The sequence below is a fragment of the Electrophorus electricus genome, chromosome 3 (assembly GCF_041902795.1).
Source record: "Electrophorus electricus isolate QZ-2024a chromosome 3, ASM4190279v1, whole genome shotgun sequence".
Classification (NCBI taxonomy): domain Eukaryota; kingdom Metazoa; phylum Chordata; class Actinopteri; order Gymnotiformes; family Gymnotidae; genus Electrophorus; species Electrophorus electricus.
Window position 1 is genome coordinate 24,245,225 of NC_137499.1, and position 25,614 is coordinate 24,270,838.

A 25,614-nucleotide genomic window follows, 5' to 3' on the forward strand; every position below is an offset into this window, starting at 1 on the left:
CCATCCATTTTTTGACAGATTGGTACAGACAGAGTAACCCAACACACCGTTTATTTGACCACACTTTCCGTACACACGTATCATATTCAAAACCGCCAGCATCAGAAGAAAGGGCCCTTTCCTTCTCCCAACAATGACAGAGCTGTTCAGAAGACCTTATGTAATACAAAAGGCCCTGCGGGGGGAGCACACACACTTTAATATGCCATTCACGATCCCTCTTTCCCAGCACAATACCCCCTTCCCCGCAAGCCTCCCCCCCCCCCCAGTGACACAGCACAGCAGGGTCCGCTTTACTATGGGCCAATCCAGCACCTGTTTGGAGTCCGAGGGCAAAACAACCTTCTGAAACCACCAGAAGAAGAACGTATGACACAAAAGAACTTGGTTTTTCGAAATCCCAAGTTCGAAAGGTCGAAAGCTCCGTTCAGCGTACAAACACATTGTGGGTTTACTTAAGGCATTTCTCTTACCGAGGTCAGAACTGGTTTCCAGCGAACTTGTTAATATGAGATAAACTGAATCTCCTTGTGATGATTCTAAATTAAAATTAACTTTACCACAGAAGTCCACACAGATCCAGGCCCAAGCTTACAGCTCGGCCTCCTCAAAAAGCCGAATTAGCACAGCATTTATAAACATCGCATATCGCCTCGCAGGCTTTGGAAGACCTGCTTTGGCCTGCCAGCGCAAGACTTCATCTGGGGTGACACATGGAGAAATGGCACAGGAGAGCAGCGCTAGTTTACGCTAGCCGCGTTGGGTTTCGCTAGCGCTAGCCTCAGTGTAAACAGGGGAAGCGCTGAATCAGCCGGTCGAGTAAAGCCTCCCACTGCCTCTATGAGCCGAGAGGAGCTGAAGGCTTGGCCTTCCTTCAGAAATAAAAACACCTTATTAGGGACGTCGAGAAAGTTTAACATCAGAGAACATCAGACGACTTCAAATGTCAGCAGAGGGACCAAGCCCCCTTTATTCTTTTCACATTTGTGCAGCAGATGTCTCGATCAGAGCCAATCAGAATGCATTATTCCAACCGAAGGCTAAAGGATGTGCCGGCCAGTGCATCCTTTTTACGAACTTTGGGAAGCTAAACATCAAAACAAACGAGGCTTGTGACAAATGTTTCCAAAGGCTCTGGGAACAGTATTTTAATGCTAAATTCCACAAGGATCATTTGTGGACCATTGACATTTAAACACAAATGACATTTTTTCGTTTGTTCTTTTTTTTCCTCGAAAGTGTTAATATGAGGACCACCCGTAGGACAGCCTGTGAAAGATCTCCACAGGGCACTCATGGGTCTGATTGTATTTACAGCAAAAGCAGTAAAGGTTGGCTTATTTTACAACTCCAAGGTGCGCAAGGAATCAGACGGGATTCAAATAAACAGAACAGAGCTTCTTCTTTTCCTTTCTTTCTAGCATGGGGGCGGAGGATCCGACTCTGCGTTGAGGATCCGTGTTCATTAGGTCCAGGCTAATGGCCTTGCTCCTGTGTGAAAGGAGACCACATCCACAGAAAGCAAATAAACCCCTGTCATGCTCTTCCTTTCCTTTCTTGGAAGCGCTCATCCCGTGGTGCACAGGGGAGGGGCCATAGGAGAGGAGGGGAGAGAGGATGGGGCACGAGGGGGAGACAGGATGGAGGAGGAGGAGGAGGAGGTGAAGGAAGGGAAGAAGACAGGATGGATGAGGAGGAGGGGAGGATGGAGGAGAAAAGGGGAGAGAGAATGAGGGGGAGACAGGATGGAGGAGGAGGAGGGCACTATGTGTCCGTATCTTCACCCCTTTAACAGAGAAGCAGCCTGGGGCTCCTTGTTTCACAGTCCACTGTGGAAGCCAGCCCCCCCCGCCCCACACACACACACACACACACACACACACACACACACACACACATGCACAGAGAGAGAGAGAGAGAGAGAGCGAGAGCACACATAGACAGAGGGTCAGCACTGGCCTGGAACGTAAACACAGGAGCCAGTGCTGAGGGGTGGAGGCAGCAGTAGGTTTATTTATGAACATGTCTGAGTCTGGATTCGTCACCTTGTCCCACCGCAGATACATGGACATAACCGCTGTTTAGTTAATCCTGTAGTCGTGCGAGGGGAGTCCCTCGGTGGGACTCCTCACGTGCGAGGAGACCCTGCGCCCGAAAGCACTCCTGCTCACAGGTGAAAAGAAGGCTGAGAGGAACACTTCATGCTTAAATGCAGCACAAAGAGCAGGTGTACGTGACCGAAAGAAGAAAAAGACCCAAACTCCTGAAATATGATGCAAGAGTCCTATTAACTCTTGACTAAGCTGAGGGTAGAAGGCCTCATAGATATTTACTCTCGTTTCAAAACGTGTCTCCTAACCAGAACGCTAACGAAACAACACAGTGTCCTAACCAGAACACTAACTAAACAGAGTATCCTAAACAGAAAGGAAAGAAACACATTAACTATTCAAAGAATCTAAGCGAACCGTTTGTGACGTCAAACTCATACCACAAAACAAGCCGGTGTTACCAGAGGCCTTAGCAAATACTGTCTCTGTGTATATATATGTGTGTGTGTGTGTGTGTGTGTGTGTGTGTGTGTGTGAATTCAGAGAATTCTGCAGTGTTGTACTGGATAAGCACTGAAGCCTTCATGCAGGTTTATGAATGCACAGCCGCCAGACCATCTGAGATCAACCGCCTTGTCTGATTGGCCCTACAGCGATGCAACGGTTTATGATATAATGGTCATGCTACAGGGGCCAGAAGGTGTTTTATGGCTTTGTTGAGCTTTTATGCTTGGGCCAAATGTCAGGTTTTATGATACTGTACAAGAGAGGAAAGAACACAGTCAAAAAGTGTTGCTGCCTGAAATATGAACAACTTTCACTTTTGGCTTTTGGGTATATCCCTGACTCAGGAAAGACCTACGGATGGTACCAATCCACCCCCAGCTAATCTTAATGGATACTTTAAACTCCTTCACCGATTTGACCCATGTGTTTTTTGTTGGGTTTCACAAGAACTTCAACAATAACAACCATGTGGTACAGTTACACATTCAACAAGTTTTAGAGAAGCTCCTGACATCTATCCCTTCAACAGTTCTTGTGTGTGTACTTTGAAAAAAGAATCTATTTTGATGTACTCTTTCAATCTGAACTTTGGCACTGTGTGTGTGGGTTGTTTTTATTAAGTCAGTCATAATGAGAAAGATTTCATTCCTTGACAAACACCAATCTTGTTTGCTTCTTCGTCATGACAACAGAGACTCTTAATTAGCAGTGACTTCAGATTTTCCTTCTCGCCAACGTGTGAATGGTCCGAGCGCGTCTAGGTGGCATTAAGTGGCTGCGCAGGGCTGCAAATCGCATGACGACACGAACACGCATGTGTGTATGCATCATCCCCTGATGATGTACATCCACTTCAGCCAGGCTTAGCGATCGGTGAAACCGTCCAAGACCACCAATGGTTGCTACTCCCCAAATAATCACATCGCTAGCGGGTAGAAGAAAGCAACAGGGACGGAGTTTGTGCTAGTCTACAGGAACGCACAGGGCACTGCACAGAGCCACAGAGGTGGGGGCGAAGCCACAAAGGTGGGGGCGAGGCCTGCATGTGTGTGGAGCAAAGAGACCCACCCCGAAATCTGCAGCCGTGAAGACTGAGGTTAGAATTCGGTTTCCATGTCGATGCTCTGGGCCTTAACCGTACCGTTGCAAACCACACACCCAAACCCCACGCAGGAGAAGAGGGCAGGAAAGTCTGTATTTTACTGCTGAAGTGAGGCTGGGCTGGTCCCCCGACCTCCCTCCCTCTCTCTCTCTCTCTCTCTCTCTCTCTCCCTCTCTCTCTCTCTCACTCTCAATCAGAACCATGTGCACTTCACTGCCCCATCGTTCCCCCTCTCTTCCGTCTTGGCGTTTGCTGATGTGCACGGAGAGACCCGTGGGGTTTAGGGACAGGCCATCGCTCACTAGCGTCGTTAAAGAGTCGACAGGCCTAAGTGGCCCGAACGCATTCCCGGACGGGCGTCTCACTTTTTCCACGTGCTCGCCGCCAATCTGAGGTCCAGGCCTGGACAGGACATGGGATGGGCTGCTGGGACGTGGGTGGCTCCAGTCCGGCCAGAACCGGGAAGCCATGGACCCAGGAGCGGTGTCAACCTCGGGTTGCGAGCTCTACCTGTAGCCTGTCTCTTTCAGAGTCAGAGACCCAGCACATGCCAGAGTCACATACGCAAAGCATGCCAGAGCTAGAGACCCAACAGACGGCACGCACATGGCACCGATGCTTCTCCCCAGTGCTGTCACACAGTACCTCCAAGTACTGGAGTCAGCACGCACAGCAAAGGCTTTTGCCATCAAGCCAAACAGTCAGAGATATGGAGATATGGATTGGGCTAAACAGAGGTTCAAGAGCTGAAAGGTTCTCCTTGGGTGCTAGACACCAGTGCCAACTCATTGGCATGTACTGGGATTCCATGGCTTTATCAGTGAGTGCTAGTGTTCTTAGGCTCAGCCATCCTGTTGCAAAAGCACTTTTCATAAGAAGCTACACCTTACGCTGGGAATTCCTCTGCCAAGCTTCTAGAAGACAGTGAAAGAAGAACACGTTATTGGACCAACAGTCCTCTACTGGGCTTTAATTGCACCGTTATTGGACCAGCAGTCCTCTACCGGGTCTTAATTGAACAGTTATTGGTCCTACAGTTCTCAACTGGGCCTTAATTGGACTGTTGTTGGACCAACAGTCATTGGGCATTCGGTCCAACTTAAATAATGGAAAGCTTTTTTTGTGACGCTTCCTGTGTAGGAGGCAACAGGTTGGTGTTGGTGTGTGTGTGGCTGGAGGAAGGCTTATCCCATTACAACAGCAGAAACAAGAGCCGCGCCTGCCACTAGACTGCCATAAAAAGTGTCTGCTTCTGACAGGGCTCCATTAACCTGAGCAATGTGTGTGTGTGTGTGTGTGTGTGAGAGAGAGAGAGACCAACAAAGAGACAGAGAGAGAGAGAGAGAGAGAGAGAGAACAGGCAAAGACAGTAACAGAACTCTTACATGGGTATTGTTTTGGCACTTGAAGCAGGCCTGACTTGCTAAAGCGGGCATGTGCAGGAGCAGCCATGGAAACTTCTAGAAGCACATGCCAGCACACAGAGCTCAATGGGCCTGCTTACACTGATCTCTCGTAGCAGGAAAATGTTTTGGGTGACAGCGCATATCATATGGGCTGTAAAGTACAGTAGTTTAAGACCGCTGCAAACGTTATCGTCTAACTGGGTGATGATTAACCAGAACAGAGGGATAGACAGAGACTGCAGCCACACCTGAACACACACACACACACACACACACACACACACACACACCTGCGCGTATGCAGACACACAAACACCCACACACACACACTCCTATGGCTGTGCCCCCCTACTGCAGTTGTACCAACTTGCCCAGAGTTAGGCCCAGAATTCCTCACTCAAGTGCTAGCCTATGCATCACCAGCTGCTGACACACAGTACATGGTGTGCGAGCAGGCTAGCATGAATCACGTGTGCTAATGGTTAAGCTGAGAGCTGGCCTGTAGCTGTCTAATGAGTGCTAATCTCTCCATTAAGCTGAAGGCGTGCACTGATATTTTATAGCCCCGTTCTCCTTTGGCAAAAACAAGCCGCAGTGCAAGACAGGACCACAGGAGAAAAGGAGAATGTGCAAAAGGAACAGAACAATGTCACCTGTCCTGGAATGAAGTATTTGCCTTCAGATTGGCAAGTAATTAAGTGATAAGCTTTCATTTGGGAGGAATTTAACAAACGTGTCTGGTGACGGCTGCACTGGCACAGGCTCTGCGAGGGGCTGAATTCCGCTCGGCAACTGTCCTCACATGTGAGTGTGCCATGCCCTGATTGGCCGCAGTCCACCTGGATGATAAATTCTCAGCCGTGATTGGTCCCCTGGGACACTTTGTTGCCATGCCCTTGCTGATACTTGGCCCTGTTATAGCGTCCCCACCTGCTGTAAGCCACATGTGAGAGCTTCCTCTCCCTCTCTCGCTCTATCTCTCCAAGCCTCTCCTTCTCCGTGACTGCCTCTCCCTCCCTCCCTCCCTCTCTCTCTCCAAGTCTCTCCTTCTCTCTTACTGCCTCTGCCTCTCTCTCTCTTCTTTTTCAACTCCCCCCGTCCCATAATCCCCGAATGCAGGAACCTGCATAACTAAGCGTCTGATCTGATTTGTTGAAAGCAAATTTGGTTGCCATTCAAGTATGTAACGCTCTGAGGGGCACGTGGTTCTTACTTACAGTGGCCCCCTGAAACTCAACTGAGCTCCACTCCCTTTCCACACCCCACTTCTCTCTTACCCCCTGCTCAAAAGACATTTATATGATAGCTCTAGTTAGAGTTTCAATTCAAAACAGATAATTTCTTTGCGCTCGAGGCTGGCGCTGAAAGGCCGGCGATGGTAGGAGTGCTGAGTGTAACAGCGGGAGGCTTTTGCTCCTTGGCCAGCTTAAAGAGGCCTTTCATGACCTGCTCCACTGCCTGCCAGGATGCAAGACCTTCCAGCCTCACCTCCCCTTCAGCCAGCAAGGCCTTCCAGCCCACTTACCTCATTTGCATAGGCACAATTAGGAGCCTCGCTGGCAGACATGTGCGAACCACCACTGCTTGCAGTCTCTCTCTATCTCCCTCTAACACATACACACACACACACACACACACACACAGCAAAGTCCAGTACCACACCTGTGTGAGCACAGAACAGTGCTTAGGTCTGAGTTCTTAGTCTCGCCCAATTGCAAAGCGTCTCACCTGCTTGGCCAACTCTGGCGCCGCCAGCCCCGCCCCCTCCACCCGAGAACTGGCTGCACACCAACCGAGAGCCCCGCTGCTCACTTTGTTTCCGCATGTCTTCTGCTTCACACACGCACACACACACACACACACACACACACACACACTCAAACAGTGACACATGTGCCGGTAAACAGACACACATTCACACAAATACATAGACACTGATATACACAAACGCACAAGCTATGGACACACACACACACACACACACACACACACACACACACACACACACACACACACACACACACACACACCCTTAAGAAAGGACCCCTTGCCAGGTCTGGCCTTGTTTTTGGCCCGGTGCCAGTCCTCACACGTTCTGCGCAGTAGAAACACTTCTCCACTGGCAACGTGTCGCAGTTTCACAGGTGCACAACCACATGGCGCATGACATTCGCTTTGCACACGAACGCCCTTCTACGAGGCCGCGTAGCAGCAGACCCTGCCGGCTCTGGAGAGGCGCTGGTCGGCTGAGCAGACGAGCGACAACTGCCGTCTTTATTGAAGTTCACGTTAAGGTTATCACGGACCGCGCTCAAAAGGGCCAGACAGGCCGCTTTGATCTTCAAAGGCAGATGAGCTCCAGTGATGGGGCAATAAAAAGATAATAGGCCCAATCTACCGATCATTACCCCACAGAGCGCAAGCAGGGTCGCGTTCGCCGTCCGGGACGCCCCGGCCGTTTGCGGGCGCAGCCGGGTGCGTGGAGGCGCAGTGCCCCCTGGTGGTCGCTCGCGGGCGAGGGCCGGCGTCGGCTAAGTCGAGCCGTGTTCAGAAGGTCACACTCCTATGAACGCCGTTGTTGGCCACACCGGGGCATTTGTGAGTGAGGTGTCAGGAACGTTCATTCAGAAAGAATCTAATGTTCTGCGTTAGAGATGCAAGTTCAGGTTTCGTGGAAGAGATTTCATTGCCACGCAAGTTTTAACTGGGCAGAGCCGTGAAAACGATCTGAACTCCTTATTAGGAACGAGCTTTCCTGCGCGGCTTACACACCCAAAAGCGATTTGCTGTGTCTCGACAGGTTGGCTTTCTGGGGCAAGGGGAAACGGATTGCGGCCTGGGCCTCTCTAATAAGAAGCTAGGGTGAACAGCCCCACCTTGTGGTGGAAAATGTAAAGTGCGCTCTGAGCTTGCTTGTAGACGGCACCAGAGAAGGCGGGTGCCCAAAAGATTAAACACACCAGCTAATGATATAACGATCCTATCCCTGCTACTACATGTTCAGTAGCCTTTACCCAGAGTTCAGTGCTACTAAGAAGTCTATGAACAACAGTCCAGTGCAACAGGCCGTTAGCGGCCATTATTCTCACGTCTCGTTCTGGGACTGAAATATCAGTCCTGATGCCTGTTTTACAGTCCTGAAGTCCAGGAGACATCATTTTCTGCTTCTCCCCCAAATCACCACCACTGGCACTTGGCGTAAGGTCCAAAGATCACTGAATGATATGATCTATGAATTGATTGATTTCGTTAATGCCGCGTTGGTTTAATTTGATAGCCTCAGTAGTTCCTATTCCACACAAACACCATGACCAAACCAGTACTAAGCCCAACCAGTGATTAAAGTACACAAGATTAGATTTCATTCATTACCTCAGCATTCAACACATTTGAAAAATGTAGAACTGTATCAATGCCAATTTTGAGTAGAACTGCCTGACAGGAAATGGAACAGAAATGACAGGAAAAGTCGCCAACCGCATCCGTATTACAGTGCGGTTGTCAAAGAGGAATGTTTCAAGAAAAATTCAGCAAATGATGGGATTATTCATACAGTAAACCAGTCACATTCTGCAAACAAAAACTAACACTACCAGCCCCAGTGGAACATGCGCAGGACAAGACAACACAGGGTTAGGTTAGGGGACAGGGGTAGGATATGCTCCACACAGGGAGTCAGTCCCAGCAGTGTTTTCCGTGTCATGTCCAGCATAGGGAAACCATAGTCCTCTACAGATCACCTCCTCTCCCTGTTCAAACACGCGTGGTCCCATTACAAGAGTGGAGAATTACAGCATCCCAGATTAGAGAAGTTCTACTGTGGGAATGTGAGACAGCCAAACACAGAGAAATATACCAGCTCTGAGGACTGCATTTGCTAGACAACCACACGAGTGACCAAAGCAGATACCCTGTTGAGTTATTACATTCCCCACAGTTACTACTGTAACAGCTGAGAAGTTCTTTTGTCCGCAAGCCACCAGAAGAGGGAGCTAAATCTTCCCCTACACCAAGCGTATGTCTCAAATACTCCACTACTTCAGTAGTCAACTGCCCATAGACATTTTCTAGAGTTTAATCAAACATTCCCTATCTAGAATATTCCCACACCGAGACATGAGAGGAAGTGAGCTTGTGTTACGCTTCCTGACCAGAAACAGCCCCATGTTCAAGTTTAAATGTTTTGTGTTTGTTTATTTTAAGACTAATGTCTTTCTTATCTAATTCAAATCAGTTTTGTTAAATCAGTCAGCATCAAGCAGGATTGTCAACATGGTGATTAAAATGTAAACCAGCAAACAATGTGTGTCCAATGTAATGTGAGTCCTAAGCACCCCAGTGTTCCCTCCGTCAGGGCACCAACCAGTGTCAGAAGGCCTGTTCACTACTGACTCACTAGTGTTTGCTACTGTCTCACTAGTGTTCGCTACTGTACAAAAAGTGTTTAAAAAGACAACAAGTATAAGAGAAGTGAGTTAACTATACAGGAGGTACTTTGCTTGCACAGCTGATGAAGGACCTCTGTCTGAAACGTCCTGTTTCTTTGGAAACCTTGTGAAACTCTGACTAGTTTTACTATTTTAATGATAGCATTCTACAGTTACTACCTGAAATATACATTATACATGGAATTTATATAGCACTTTTCAAGAACCCAGACACTTACAATTACAAAAACACAATGCATGAAGCATCAGAAAACAAAATATATACAATATTGCAGGAATACCAACATTAAATAAGATACCGATATATGAATAGACATGGATATATGAATCTATGGACCACTGGATCAGTCAAGGTGCAGCTTGAGATGTTATTGAAACTGTCAGTCATTCGGTATATCAGTTGGGCAGTATATCAGTCGTACTGTATCTAAAGAAATATAAAAGTGACAAAGAACACCTTACAGCCAAACACTAAACAGCATTAAATAATAAATAACACCCAACAGGCAGACACCAAATAGCATTGATTTGTTGGCAAATGTCCAATATTAATTTTTGCCTAGAGGGAAATGCACTTCAATAACAGGTAAGGTGATTATACCTTATATTGATGAAAAAGAAATAGTTAAAAGCAATATTTTTTACAGATGAAATTTGATGATTTGATAATATCAAAAGTAGATGATGTACATAAACTCAGCTCAAAGCCTACCACTTTTCTTGTAAAAATGCTTGTAAAGTGACCTTGGGTTTTTGTGAAAGGTGCTATATAAACCTATTACATAGAAATCTGTAATATATCTACATATTATTTATATTATTATTATTATTATTATTATTATTAATTATAAAGACAATAAAAGTAATAAAAGTAATCAGGTCAGAACGTTTTGGAAAAACTGGAATATCTGAAATATATTTCCTGCCCAGTGAGCTGGGACATCCCAAAACAAATTTAACATAGACTTCAAAAGTAATCCACATCCTTCTGAAATTCAAGAGGATCAGTCCAGCACCTGTCTAGTGTTTGAGGAAATAGAGTGATTTGTTGACCTTTGTGGATAGGGGGTTACAGCTGCTCCCAGGGACGTAATCCACAGCTCTGACGCGCCATGTTCATACAGAACTGGCTAATTGTATCCAAATGAGTTTGCAACAAGTCCGATGCTTCGTACGACATTCAAGATTGTAAATCTCAAATCACGAAACAGCGACTCCTAGTGGTATCCCTGTATTCCAGCTGCAGATACTAGCATTGTCCACAAGGTGGCAGCAAGGACCACATAATTAGCCTGTGCTTCCAGAAAGCTGGTAAAAGTTTTGGTGAGGTATTAATTTAAAGTTTCCTGTTCTTTCAAGGCAGGTGTGGCACATATCATAGTGCAGGGCAGACCATCAGCATGCATGCACACATACAGATCAGATAAAAGAGACACCATGTCTGACTCAGGATCAGCGCACAAAGACTCAGTGTTAAATATGACCAGCGCTGCCCTGACCCAGGATCAGTGCACGAGGCACTCAATCGCAAGTTCGATCTGTGCTGCCTACCTTGTCGCTATGGGTAACCACAGGACGGCTTATCCGGTGCTGCCAACACGCGGCTTCCATTGCGAGGCTGCCAAGCACGGCACGGACGATGGGCGACCCCCACCTGCCGCAGAAGGTGAGAGGGTCGAAGGTGAGAGGTCATGGGTGAGAGGGCGTGGGAAGGCTCAATAGCGGTGCAGAGAAAAGCTGGCCTGTTTCAACCCCAGATCGAGAGCACCGGATCCTGCTGCGCTCGCTGCGAAAGTGCGTGGGTGTGGGAGAGAAGGAGTGACACAGAAAGGAGGAAGAGAAAGCATGTGAGAAAGAGAAAGTGAGAGCAAAAGAGGGGAGGGAGTGAGGGAGAGCGCTTGCCATAGCAACGGGGCTTTGATCTACACACCAAACTTAGCTTGAACGTGTCCTTATGTCAAAGTCTGGGAATGGTTTTGGATCGAGGTGTTTAGTCGTAATTGTCGGCCACTGAACAAGCTGACCGTAACGTCAGCTCGTAACGCTGCCTGTGACGTGGAGGGAGACTGGGGAAAGCGATGCACGCAGGCCCTCCGGCAGAGACGGTGACACTCCGGCTGCTTCTCCTCCACTCAGCCGTGCTTTACCTGCACTCCACCGTGTGCTCCAGCGGGGCGGAGACGGGGGAGGTGGGGGTAATATGATGTACACGCACGCACGCGGACAAATTTCATGTGACATTTACATTCGCAGAATTTGGCGCTCGCTTTGAACCATAGTGTGGTATTACATTCAGACATGACTACATATGAGTGAGTGGTTTGGAGAGGAGCGGTGACATCAACACTATCCCAGCATGCTCGGGGGAAGGAACCAAGATGATTAATTAAGGTCAGAGATGCTTTCCTTCTTTGGCATTTTTGACCCATTTGCTGCGTGAGGGGGGCTAGACAGAATCCCCTTGATGAGGTGTGTGTGAGTTCCTGCAAATGAAGCCACAGTCCTTATTTAATAGAATTACACAAACAAACCAAAGCCAAAAAAACAATTTTCCTAACTCTCCAGGCACTCCTGCCTCTACACACACACATTCCCATACACTAGCACAAACACATACAACCCTGAACAAAGGTGCCCTTTTCCTTGGGAAGGGTCAGTAGTTCCTCCGTCAGACAGCCGCCTGTTCTTGGACGGAGGCTGCCCAATCTCAGGCCATCCTCCACAGGCACGGTCACTTCAGCCCCCCACCCACCAGCCCCCATCCACCCCCTCCCGGGCCTCCACCACCCTGGAGACAAGCTCTCCTTTGTTCCTACACCACTAATAAACGACAACTCTGCTGTTCGAACAAACTTTAGGCCCTTTCCAAACATCCCGACGAGGAAGGGAGAAAGAAAGAAGAAAAGAGGAGCAGGGGAGAGGGCAAGGGAGAGAAAGAAAGCAAACAGCGCAGGGACTGGACAGATAAATGGATCATTTGGTGGTCTTGCTTCTTCCATACGCTGGACTCAACAAGCTGGTTGTTCACAGTAGCATTCTAAGAACTGCTGGGAATAGAAATGACGCCCCCCCCCCCCGCCAACAAATAAAGCATAAAGGACACTACTGTGCTCCTCCTGAGAAAGGCAGGATGAGCCAGTAAAAACAGCAGCGCTTCACTGGGTTCAAAGTTTCCGATCCAGCCCTGCTCCTGGATGCCAAGGGTCCAAGGCTCCCTGCGGTCGTTTTCAGGCATGACACTCCCCCACCCGAGTCCGCCTCGTACTCCCACCCACTCAGGGTAGGTGAGAAGCACGTCAAATCAGCACTTCACACGGAGTCTGTAAACACACAGTTAACACTCCATCACCTCTGCTACATGATACCTTCCTCTTCACCAGCCTCCAGGGATGGGGGGCGGGGGTCAGAGGTCCATGACGTCTGGTCACTGAACCTTAAGGGCCACAAGGACAGAGCTGGGTTTATAATGAGATGGTCAGGGCTGGGGTCAAAATGAGATGGTCCAGACTGTCATGGCTATAAATGTGTAGTAGTAGAACCAGCGTAGCAGAAAAAGAATCTTCACTGCATCCGAACATGGATCAGAAATTTGCCTGCACATTTGCTGCAGTTTGTTATGAAACGTGCTGCCAAGCTTCTCATTTTATTTACATAACATTCAAAGAGGTTCTCTGAAATACATGTGAACTATATCTCCACAACAATAAAAGTTAATTGAACATGATGGGCTATGCTTTGGAATGGTTTTCCGGATAGGTCCAGCATCTGCTGGGTGACTGACTCATAGGTAATCCCAGTGGCCTAGGAGAACTCGGCTGTGGCTTACCACAGGCGTATCGGATAACACAGCGGCTGACTCCCCCGGTCTGGCCCGCACCACCCGCTCTGCCCACCACAAGGCCCCTTTCAGACCTTTACGGGCCTCTTAACCACCCAAACCGCCCTGAAAAATCACATTTCCGGAAATGTTTTTCTGCGAGTGCAGGGTACTGCAGGCTTGTAATGGGAAACTGAGCCAACACAGAACCCACTGCACAACCCTATACGGAGCCCACCGCACAACCCCACACAGAACCCACCGCACAACCCCATACAGAGCCCACCACACACCTCCACACAGAACTCACCACACACCTCCATGCGGAACCCACAGCACAACCCCACAGGAACCACACAACCTCACACAGAACCACACAACCCCATGTGGAGCCACGCACAGACCGCTATGCAGAACCCAGCGGGCAACTCCACACGGAATCCGGTGCGACAGATGTTCCAGCCTCACAGACACTTCTCACTCCTCCTAAAGCGACACCAGATGACGAGGACCATGCGGAGCTACGTAGCGGGTGGAGGGGGCATGTACCCCTCCAAAAAAAGCCTTGGTATTGTATCAAGGCTCACTTGCGGACACAAAGTCTGTCTTTGTCTCACCCCCAGGGCGGCAGATAAAGGAATTCTTCTGACTCGGGGGGCTCCAACTGAGTTTATTTGACACTTCAGCTCCTTTTGTGCAAGCAAGTGTCCCACTGTCAATACCCGCCATGAGAGTCACTTGGCGTTAGACAGAGGGTCCCTCTTCAGCAGAGAAAGGGGGTCTTGTTCAGAGCGGATTTTAATGGTGGGGGGGTGTACATAGGGGGGGCCAGATAGCCCTATGCTACACTCAGGCACATAGTGGGGTCTCTGTCCACGGCCTTGACAATAGAGGGAATTCTTTCCCCCTGAGGAGCTGCAGGAAGCAGGACTCCAAGCCGGATCTTTAAGACGTGCCTCTCTCTTCTTTGCCTCACCTCCACACCCTGCGCGCTCCTTCTCGCTTCTCTGCCTGGCCAGCAACCGTCCACTCCCTGTCTCGACGTGACTAGATGCATCATTCATCCTGACCCAGAGAAGCTAAGGTCAGGTCCCTGGAAAACCCGGTCAGGCTCTAAGGAACATTTGGTCTAAAGACGTTCAAGGTGTTAGGATGCACGAATGATACTGAGGACCTGCAGGTGAAATCCTGTCTGAGCCAACACACTCATATCCCCCGTGTCACCATCAGTGTGTGATCTTTATTAAACGTTACAGAAATGTCCGAAAGACTGTGTATATGAGCAGAGTTGTCCAAGAAGTGTGCTGTACACACGTGCACGCACACACGCGCACACACACACACACACACACACACACACACACACACACACACACACCCCTGGGCATGAACACACCCACACACAGGGAGTGGGCTTCCCACATGACAGCTTGCCTCTCTTCAGGAGAATACTCTGTTGCCTTATGCTAGGAGATAGTGGGCCCTTCCCATCGCTCAAGACCTAAATCCCCTTAAGCTGAAGGAAAGAGGTGTAATAGTGGATACTTAAGAGCTCTGTAGAGTGGGGGGTGTGACTTCAGCGCGGAGTGCTCGTACAGGGCTTGCTCTTATGGGAGCTGTCACTATCCACCAATAGCAGCTGTGTGGCCCAGAAAAACAGCTACATCATTGTCTCTGTAATTCATAAACGCATAGCACACGCCGGCGCTGAAACACTGTGGCTGTGATAAATCTCCCATGCTGCCTACAGAGCCATCGCTGTGAGGGCAACAGCGGTAGGCCTTTAGCGCCGGCGCAGAGCAACTTTTACAGGTCTCCATCCACTCTCCAATCTGCGGGCGCTATGAACAGCCACCTTGTGGTTTGCCTTCCACCGGCTATCAACAGAAACCACAGAGTGTTACTTCAGTCACACCTGAGTGATGACATCGCAGAAGAGATTCCAGGCCTCATTGACCTTGAATAAGCCTTCACAGGACCTATATGTACACAGCCCAGATCTAGCAGGATAGCGCTTACATTGGCAACCCTCTGTCAAACACTTTGCAAAGGGTGTTTCAAGCAGACTGGGCTCAGCGTGGCGGGCCTGTGACAAGTGATGTCTGTAGAGCTGTCAATCCAGTGCACCTGCTCGCTTGCTGTGTCTGCACTGGGGAAAGGGAGGCGCAGGCAGGAAAGGCATTCGCCCATCCACCGTCTCATGGAAAATGTACCAAAACGCAAAACTGGTGTCAGTTCAATGCACTGAGCTAATGTAAGCAAAGTGTGCAAGAAACACCCTTGGTTGGCGCTGTTTCACTAAGCTACACCGAAGTCGGAGTAACGGTATGAGAGCGGGCTTTGTCAGACAGGTGAATCTGCGTCTAAGACAAAGTAAAGTGCACTTCAGTTTTCCCTGCTGCCTCTGGTTATTTCAGGCCGTGGTGGGCTCCTCGCAGCCACACTAAGGGTTTATTAAGTAGTATACAGTCCATTCACTTCTCATCAACTGCAAAAGCAGAGGACGCGACATTACCTGGCGTTTTGATAAGTGTTCGGCTGCGCATCCAGTACCGTTTACTCCATTAGCGGTTCCCCTCAAAGGCGCGTCCATTCTGCGGACATCGTCACTGAAGTTAGAAAGGTACCATCCATCCCTCGGGTGAATTCCAAAAGCGTGACCCACAAATTCCGAGAAGGAAGCGACGCTTTAATCCTGAGAGATCCAGAGTATTCCACATAATGAGCGGTCCAGTGCACGGCGAACCGAGGGTCTAACAGATCGCTGGAACCCCTTTGCCAGGACGGTCCCGTAGACGTTTGGAAGAATATGGACAGTGCACAGTGTGCCAAGCCAGAATACTTCATAAAGGCGCTCATTATGCTAAAATCCCCCAAAAATGTCTCCATGACATAAATGAAATACTTCGCAAAAACAGCATTATTTCCTCCACGTGTATACCTCCATTAAGTAAAACTCTCCAGAACAATATCCATTGAATTCCTGCTCATAAAAACACTCAAAAATCTTGCAAAAACTCAAAAAATAGTGTAGAATGTATCCCGATCCAACGGCGGCTTTGGTAGTAAATGTCCCAGTTTCAAAGTGACAGATGCGAACGCAGCTCGCTTCTCGCGCTCGTGACTCCAGCGGTCGAATGCAGGAAATCCCACTCATTAGAATGTGAGGAGCTGCACGCGAAGCCATCCGCGAGCTTCACCTGACTCACGCGCAAAGGACGGTGGGCATTGAAGTCTCTTCGCTGCTTGTCAAACTTTTACACCAACTTTTTACGTACCGAAAAAAAGCTGGTGTAGTCACCTAAGATTTACATTTCAGGTGAAATTGTTGTTGTACACAAGCAAACAAACGAGGTAATTACTTCCCCACAATACAATGGGAGAAATATCGTAAGAGATGCATATGCACAAATTAATTTGTGAGCATGTGTTGTAGATTGTGATGTAGGTTATCAAGCAGTAGTCTGCTATTAATTTATAGGCTACGTATCGCACATGCCTTCTACAACGAAACAAACAAAAAAAACCGATCAAAATACGCAATTAATTTTAGGCTCAGATTTGTCAAAAATATTTTTTTATGAAGTTATTAACAGTTTTTCATACTTCAATCATGCTCCTGACATGCTAAATTCCTAAATGTATTTTAATATACGTATTAGCCAGATTAAAAAATAATAATAACGATGAGAAATCCTCCACGCGCAACCTCGTGCTGCCGGGGTATAGCGTGTGAGCTCCTCGCCTAAACAGCGTGAGTAAGATAATGATCTGCTGTCGTAAGAGAGAGACAGAAGGGTGTCGGTGCTTTGAATCACCTTCCCATGAATGCTTTACTTGTTTCTCGTACTGCACTCGTCTCACCACCTCCAGGCTCGCTTTTATTTCTGGAATCAGAGGTTTGAGCGCTGCCCAACCTCAGTGTGAGAAAACCAAGAGTGGATTATGGAATGGGTTCGTTGAGAAGTCACGGTGCTTTAAAGCTATATTGCACCACATGCAAATTAAATAAAAGGGGGGGATATGCAATTAGAAAGCGTGGCATAAAGTATATTCGAGTAGCTATACCTCAAATAGCACCCTCGAAAAGCACAGTTTAGTACATTTGCGGCATTTTGCGGTAAATGTACTTAACTGTGCATTTCAAGGGTAGGAGCAGACATGGGGAAAGGAGCAATAAACCTACAGTTTAGTGTTTTCCTTGTTCTAATGCACCCATCATATACCATCACATACCATCAGTCAGCTGAGCAGAGACGCGTATATTGTAAAATCGAAGTGCAGTTGAGGTGCTCAAGCACCTGTTTGGGGAAATACTGGTTTATGGCATAGTGTGATCGCTGAGTTACTGTAAAAAAAAGTGACATTCACAATCTCGTTGTTTGACGAATGCGGGGTCTAATTAATTAAGCAATTAATAACATAACTACACATTTGAACTATTTTGAAATCATCTTTACTGTGTCCTTCCGTCGTTCAACAAGGCCTGGATGTTCCTCCATTCCGTGATCCGCTGCTTGTTTTACCAGTCACCTTTTCTGGCACTTTTCCAGTGCAATCCAGGGGTACCTGAATTGCACGCGATTCTGTCAATTGCAGGTACTTGATCGCTTTCTTGTGTGCCCACGTTGAAAAGTTGTCGGAGGTTTCCGCACATAACGTTGCGTGACTAGGGCCCAAGACGAAAACACAAAGACATTGTTTCCAGCGATCAAACCCCCTTTATGGTAACTGAACAGCATTCCTAGCTTGCATTCCACAGGCTCCACTGCTGCAAAGGGGTTTTTCCCTCTTCTTTTGTGAAAGAAAGTGATACGTTTTGCATGTTTTGTTGCGTTTATTATTGTAGGTCTTATTATTGTAGGTCAGGCGATATTAAACCAAGTCATGATTAATTAAAGAATGTTTTTTTTTTTGTTGTTTTTTTTTGCATATTCCATTAATTAGCATTTAGTTATGTTGAATACAAATGTGTATTATATACTAAACTATATATATATATATATATATAGCATATGCATATTGTCATATATTGTCAAATATTGTTTCTATGTTAAATATCATCGTAAATTATCAGAGGATCAAAGTATAATCTCCAATTTGACATGTTTATGTTAATACATGTTAAAATAGTTAAGTCAATACCTCTAAGATCAATGAATATATGCCTGGCTTCATTCTTTAACTATGTATCCCTTTCTACTGTTGCATAGCTCTTAAATTACAGTGTGCGTGTGTGTGTGTGTGTGTGTGTGTGTGTGTGTATGAGAGAGAGAGAGAGAGAGAGAGAGAGAGAGAAAGAGAAAGCGAGGGTGAATTATTGGAGGATGTTTAACACCTGCAAAAGCATTATGCTATTTGCATGTCTGTGGCTCCAACCTGTACAGGCATTTAATATGATTTAGGCATGTGTGAAAGTGTGGGAGTGCCAGTATTCACACAAATGCTTTCCAGACTGCAGTGGGGGGGTGCAATAATCATAACCAGAAAGCCCTTCTGAGTTGGTGCTCACTAACACATAAAGAGCAAGAAGTCAGCCGAAGAATGCATCAAGCAGGGCAGCTGTAACAGAGTCCACTTGGAGAAGAAAAAAATGACTTCCATAGAGCCAGCTTCACAAGCTTCTCGACACACCCAGATGAACACAGTAAGTGGAGCATGAGCAGACCCAACACATCTGGGTGAGCTTGGCATCACAATTGAGCAGACACTGTCCATGGTGGTAATGACTCCAGTCCAACACTGGAGGACAATAAACAGGGTAGGATCAAAGCTAGGATCTGCCAGCACATCAGAATGGCACTCAGATGAGAGTGAGAGAGCACAGAATAAGGGTTGTGCCATGCTCAATGCAGCGTCTGTGCACAGAGGGGTTTTGGGCCCACCATTTACACGTCTCTTCAGATGTCACCATGGTGCAACATTATCTCTAAAACAGTTCCACTGGACACAAGCGTTTCCGTATGTGAGTTCTGGATGCAGATTCAGATGCTTGAGCAGGAGCAGGCAGGCTTGTACTGCATTACTACATGTTTACAGGATCCCAACCAAAAGCTATGGAAGCCACAAGGCTGGAAAGTGGAGCAGACACCATGTGTGAGAACACCAAGGCCTGGGTGCACATGGAGCCCTTTATCCCTTTATCAGCTGAGTTGGAAGGTTTTCTGTTTCCCCCTTCCATCAGTCATGTTTTCTCTTCCCAGTTGTTAAGTAGATTGAAACCTAAGGCTGCAGCTGGGTTCACACATGCAACATTTCCTGTTTATGTTTGTGTTTCAGACTCTGGATTTGGAGCTCATGGATGTAGAGGACTCATGACTGTAAAAGACTCATGGATGTAGAGGACTCATGAATGTAGAAGACTCATGAATGTAGAGGACTCATGGCTATAGAGGACTTATGGCTGTAGAGGACTCGGCTGTAGAGGACCCCATGGATGTAGAGGACTCATGGCTGTAGAGGACTCATGGCTGTAGAGGACTCATGGCTATAGAGGACTTATGGCTGTAGAGGACTCGGCTGTAGAGGACTCATGGCTGTAGAGGACTCATGGCTGTAGAGGACTCATGACTGTAGAGGACTCATGGCTGTAGAGGACTTATGACTGTAGAGGACTCATGGATGTAGAGGACTTATGGCTGTAGAGGACTCGGCTGTAGAGGACCCCATGGATGTAGAGGACTCATGGCTGTAGAGGACTCATGGCTGTAGAGGACTCATAGCTGTAGAGCACTCATGGATGTAGAGGACTCATGGATGTAGAGGACTCATGGCTATAGAGGACTTATGGCTGTAGAGGACTCGGCTGTAGAGGACCCCATGGATGTAGAGGACTCATGGCTGTAGAGGACTCATGGCTGTAGAGGACTCATGGCTGTAGAGGACTCATGGCTGTAGAGGACTCATGACTGTAGAGGACTCATGGCTGTAGAGGACTTATGACTGTAGAGGACTCATGGATGTAGAGGACTTATGGCTGTAGAGGACTTCTCTGAGTGCTAGCCTGCTATGAGCAGTGAAACACTTTTATTAATAACCTCTGCCCAGTGCTTATGCTTTCACTAACCAGACCACACATTTGAAGCTTAATAGTTTCCTCCTCTCCAGACTGTTAAAAGGTCACAAAAACAGTACATTCACACCCCATTTATGGTTTGCCCTGAATTCCAAGCTACACATAACCTGTTAGCAAGATACAAGACTGGATTTGGAATCCAGAAAAGAGTGTATTTTAGGTCCATGTCAGCACCTTTCTTCTAGTGAAGCAAAAAAACTGCAAAGACATGACAATATGGGGTTTATGTAATGGAAGGTATGTGCAACCAATCAGATTGTACAGTATATCAGAAATGAACCCAAATTTCATTGTGAAACCTGCCACTGATGAATCCAGTAGGTTTAGTAAACCTGAACAAGACCAAGAGAAGCATGCATCAGTACAGCTGCTCTATAGAAGAAATTTTAGATTTTCTTCAGTATCAAAAAATACATTGTCCTGTAAAACAAACATTATATATATATATTTGTATTGCAAGACAATTTCTTAAATATTTACATTATTATATTTGAGAGTATCATATTTGTAGTCTAATAGTTCTAGTTTATTAGATTCTTACTGTAAATATTTGCGAATAAAATGTAAAGAAGGACTTTGTGCAAATATGTCTATTTAATGTACTATATATTGCTTAAAAGGTATGATTTATAACAAAAATGCTGATATAATGAAAGTATTTATAGATATATGTATTGCTATGTATTTTTGGCAGTGTTGGTTAAAATATTCTTTAATGCCCACCCATCAGGAAAAAGCTCAGGTTATTGGCCTGCATGCTTACTTTCAGCCATTTTTCAACAAGAGCATTCCCAACACATAGTTCAGTAGCAGAATACAGCTGTAACATGCTGATATAGGATCAGATGTCATCACTGGGTAAATGAACATAAAAATGAATATGAAGAGAGGGAAGCTGATTCCAGATCAGCCTCTTGTTTGACACGGAAGCCCAGGCTGCGTTGGAGTGTTGGCACTGTGGCTATGCGTGACTAGGAGGAATACACCTGTCTGTGTGTGCAGGTAGAGGAGGGAGGGAGAACATGCAGGGGCCTGCCTTCAGAACAATGCCTCCCATTGTGCCTGCACTCATACAGCCGACACTCTGCAGAGGAGGAGAGTCAGGGCCGTGTGCGAGTGTATCAGAGCCTTACACGCACGCACACACACACACACACACACACACACACACACACACCACTCACGCAAAGGCATGTACCTACAAACCAAAACACTCACACTTACTCTCTCTCTCTCTCTCTCTCTCTCTCTCTCACACACACACACACACACACACACACACAACATATATTAAGCTTGATCTGATCTGGCCATGAACACCTCAGGTCATGGAGGAGGATCTGTTCTTAACACGCAATGCTGTAGTTAGTTATGTGCCACATCACAGCCAGGAAATACAGCCAAGACAAAGTTTATGACCCCTGCTTGCTGATTCTTTCCTATTAGAAAAAATGGATTCTCTTCTCCATTGACATGCAATCTTATCCCAGACATGGAATTACACTCTCAAAATTATACTGTCAATAGTCTTAGGACTTAGGATTTAAGACTAGCCTTAGCGATTAATCCGTGCTGAAATGATCAGAATTTGATGTACACAGGGTCATAATGGGAGATAGAAGTTTTAAAAAATCCAAACTATTTAAGAACACTGAAGATTTTACAATTCTGTATTGTTATCTATAGATTTTATTTATCCTTTGTAAGCATAGTTATTTTATTTATGAGTATACAATGTATAGTGTTAGTGTCTGTTTCAAAGCGTGTTCAACCAAGAGTAATAATAATCGACTGGTTTCACGCTGTGACCTATTGCTTGAGATAAGGAAATTCAACCACTGAATTCCATTGACAATGAAATACTGGCTTTCTTCCTGCAAGTGCGTAAGTGTGTGTGCGTGAGTGTGAGTGTATGTGCTCGCCCGCTAACGCAATACGGCGTTCATAAAGGTTGTATTGTTAAGTTGCGTGCGAAGCTCATGCTTTTGGTTTTGGGTCCCCGCCCACTCCTGTAAACCACAGCTTTTTTTCCCTCCCTCTTCCCCAGCCTCACCTTCTCCTCTCGTTTTGTTTCAGGTAAACATTTGATGTCCGCACGCAATCCCCGGAGAGTCTCCGCCCCCCTCCTTCTCTACATAGCTCGTGCTACTATCGCACCCTTCGCGTTCTCCTCCGCTCTGACTCAGCGCCCGTGGAAGGCTTAGCCCGCACCCCTGCTGAGCCAGTCCAAGCGTGCAAGGAGCTGCTCGATCCAGCTGATCTAAGACCAGCTTCCACTGCCCACCGTCTAAACTGTAAAATAATAATGATGATAATAAAAAATAATGTCAGATCAGTATGGGAGAGTAATATTCATGGACACAGTCTCTTACACCTCTGCAATTTCATGGTATAAACTTTCTTATTTCAGTAAACAAAGTAGTACGAATGCGTTTAACATGGCAAAATAACAAGTTGAGAATGGAAGGATAACAAATTCTACTTGTCTGTGGGTGTCTGTGCACATGCAAACTCATTCCTGTTCTCTAGTGACAACCCTTTCACACCCAGTCTCAGGTTAAAAAGGTGCTTCCTAATCTCCACCACACACATTTCTCACCATTAAGTACCTTAACGTGCGTCATGTCTAAGTGACTTCTTCAGATCAACTACTGCTTTACCTGTCATCCAGCCTCCATCAGGCCCAGCCAGGAGTCCCACTCCTATTATTCTACTGGACTATATCATCTAATCATTTCCACGAGGTTCAGAGCCTTTGAGTCATATAAGCTTAAATAAATTGAGATCCAAGCATTACATTCACACAACAAAGAAGATTCTAACAAGATCTGTACATAAACTGCAAAAAAATACCCCCTTTTTTTTTTTTTTTTACCATACTGAGGAACGGAGCGAATAGTTGGTGTTTATAGGCGGTGTTTATACTCGGTGTTTATAGGCGATGTGTGGTTGGGATGTTATTTTTATTTACTTTCAATCATATTAGTTATTTACTATAGTTTACTCATCAATTGGTTTTGCATTCTAGCAATTCAGGATAGAAGTTCTGGTCATGTGCTCAAGTCAACCAGCAAGACTGCCTTGAACATCACTGGCAAATAAAGTGCTATAAGTGTATTTTGTAAATTGTGGTGAAATATTCTCCTACAATTCCTTGAAGAATTATTTTTAAATCAGTAAATTGTGGTGTCGGGGAGTGCTTACATCATACAGCAGTGTTCCCACATGGCTAATATTCTCCTACACCATTTTGACATTAATTGCTTCTTTTTTCATTTTATTATGATTTATTTATTTTTCTCTCTCATTACTTATTCTGCTCCTTATTGTTTATATTGTTACCATTGTGATGACTGTTGTTGGCCAGAGGAGGATGGCCCCTCCTTTGAGTCTTGGTTCATCTCCAGGTTTCTTCCTCATGTTTTAGGGAGTTTTTCCTTGCCACTGTCGCCCTTGTCTTGCTCACTGGGGGCTTGGACATGTGTAAAGCTGCTTTGTGACAACTGTTGTAAAAAGCGCTATATAAATAAATTTGACTTGACTTTTCTGAGATGTCGTCACATACTCTACTTCTGAAGAGGGACACCACTTCTGAGCTTGAAGTGACTGAGAGATGCATCAACAAAGTCAAAGGTGGGCAGCGAAGACAAAGCTTGGAAGAAGTGGGTATGGAGCTTTATGCCTGCCCCCAGCCTGACAGGTCCAGACAGCTGAGAGTCAGGTGGCTGGCTGAGGAAGGCTGGGTAGAGATTAATATGCCGGAGCGCGGCTGGCAGCAGGCGAGAGACAGATGCCTACGTGGCAGAGGCAGCGCGCATCCACCTTCCACGCTACAGCGATAAGAACTCCCGGAGCCATGCTATGCACAGCTGCAAGTAATGGCTCAACATGATGGCTGGACCAAGGCTATCACCAGGATGCAGCTGTGTCTGGCACTGGAGGTTGCTGGGAGAATGGATAAGGGTGTTGGAAGCTGAACTGAGCACGGTGGTTGGGCAGACATACCCAGTACTCGAAAAGGCTCTTCCTGAACATGCTGAGAGAGGGGAACTCATCTTCTGAGAGAGTGGAATTCACCTCTACCTGGAGGAGAGGCTCCATGAGGAGATGACGTGCCAATTTTCTTGCCAGCATTTCTCATTTAATTTTAATGTATATATTAATTTAGTTAACGTGGTCATGTTCCTTTTCTAGATTGCTGTGAGAGTTGTAAGTGACAGTTAGAGTATTAGAGTTGTAGTCACTGTTGTAGTGACAGTTAGCGTTAGAGTTGAGGTCAGTCATCGTTCCGGCAATAAAGTGATTTTCCTTGAGTAGAAATGTTGTCTTTTGGCCGTTCTTCCAGAATCTGCTCTGCCGTGTGAAAACGACCTATGTTGGAAGGTGACACAGTACTAAAAGTGGAGTTTTGTGGTATCAAATGGCGATTAAGTCCAGAGCCATCATACTTCAGAAACAGATGGCCCTATTTTACCAGCACTCACATGTGGTTTTGGTCTTTCACCATGATGGAACGGGGAAGAATGCACACCAGACTGCACATTGGCGGAGCAATAGACAGAAACGTATTCACGTCTTGTTCGTCTAGAAGGCGCGTACACCATTCCGGAGGTGGAGTTTCTACAGTTCGACATTGAACTGGAAATGTGTAAACACTGATCAGAATCACAAACCATTGGTGATAGCCATATCCAGATCTAAGGTGAGCACAAACATGAAGGCAAAGAAGTCACAGCCATGGATTCATGTCATTCATTTGTTAAGGCAACACCATGATGAATTTCATCATTGAGGTCAACAGGTCAGACTGGTCAGTCAAGTAAAGTGTATGAGCTGGCTAACCTAGCTAGCTAAAATATGAGGTCAATAATTTTCAAACTGCATCTGTGCTGACAACCTGGCTAGCTGCATACAGAGACACACGAGTCTGTATGAGCAGGACATGGTGCTGAACATGGTGCTGATTGGCCTCTTCTCCATCTTGAGTGTTCATCAGCTTGTTCCTGCCCATTCTTCTTCCAATTGGTTAACATAGCAGCACATCACTTGAGAGTCTATATGATTTTTCAGTTTTCTCTTCACACAGCCACATTTAATTAGGATTCTGCACCTAACGCAGCATCCTACTTGAAACACACGGAAGGATCTGTGTTTCTGACACTGCCTTGGCACCATGCTATAGCACCAGCCCTACAGCATTACCATTAC

General features: G+C 46.5%; 1 long non-coding RNA gene across 10 annotated transcripts in view; it reads right to left on the reverse strand.

Annotated features, from left to right (window-relative positions):
- The window catches only part of LOC145656964 (uncharacterized), a 51,536-nt gene extending 34,324 nt beyond the window's left edge, over nucleotides 1-17,212 (reverse strand). For 3 of the 10 annotated variants that reach the window (XR_014122686.1, XR_014122689.1, XR_014122691.1), the window contains exons 1-2: nucleotides 15,847-17,140; nucleotides 11,066-12,834 (exon numbers count right to left, since the gene is read on the reverse strand). This is a non-coding gene — a long non-coding RNA (uncharacterized LOC145656964). The other 7 variants (XR_014122684.1, XR_014122685.1, XR_014122690.1 and 4 more) reach the window with 5 other exon arrangements.
- Nucleotides 17,213-25,614: the final 8,402 nt, after the last annotated feature.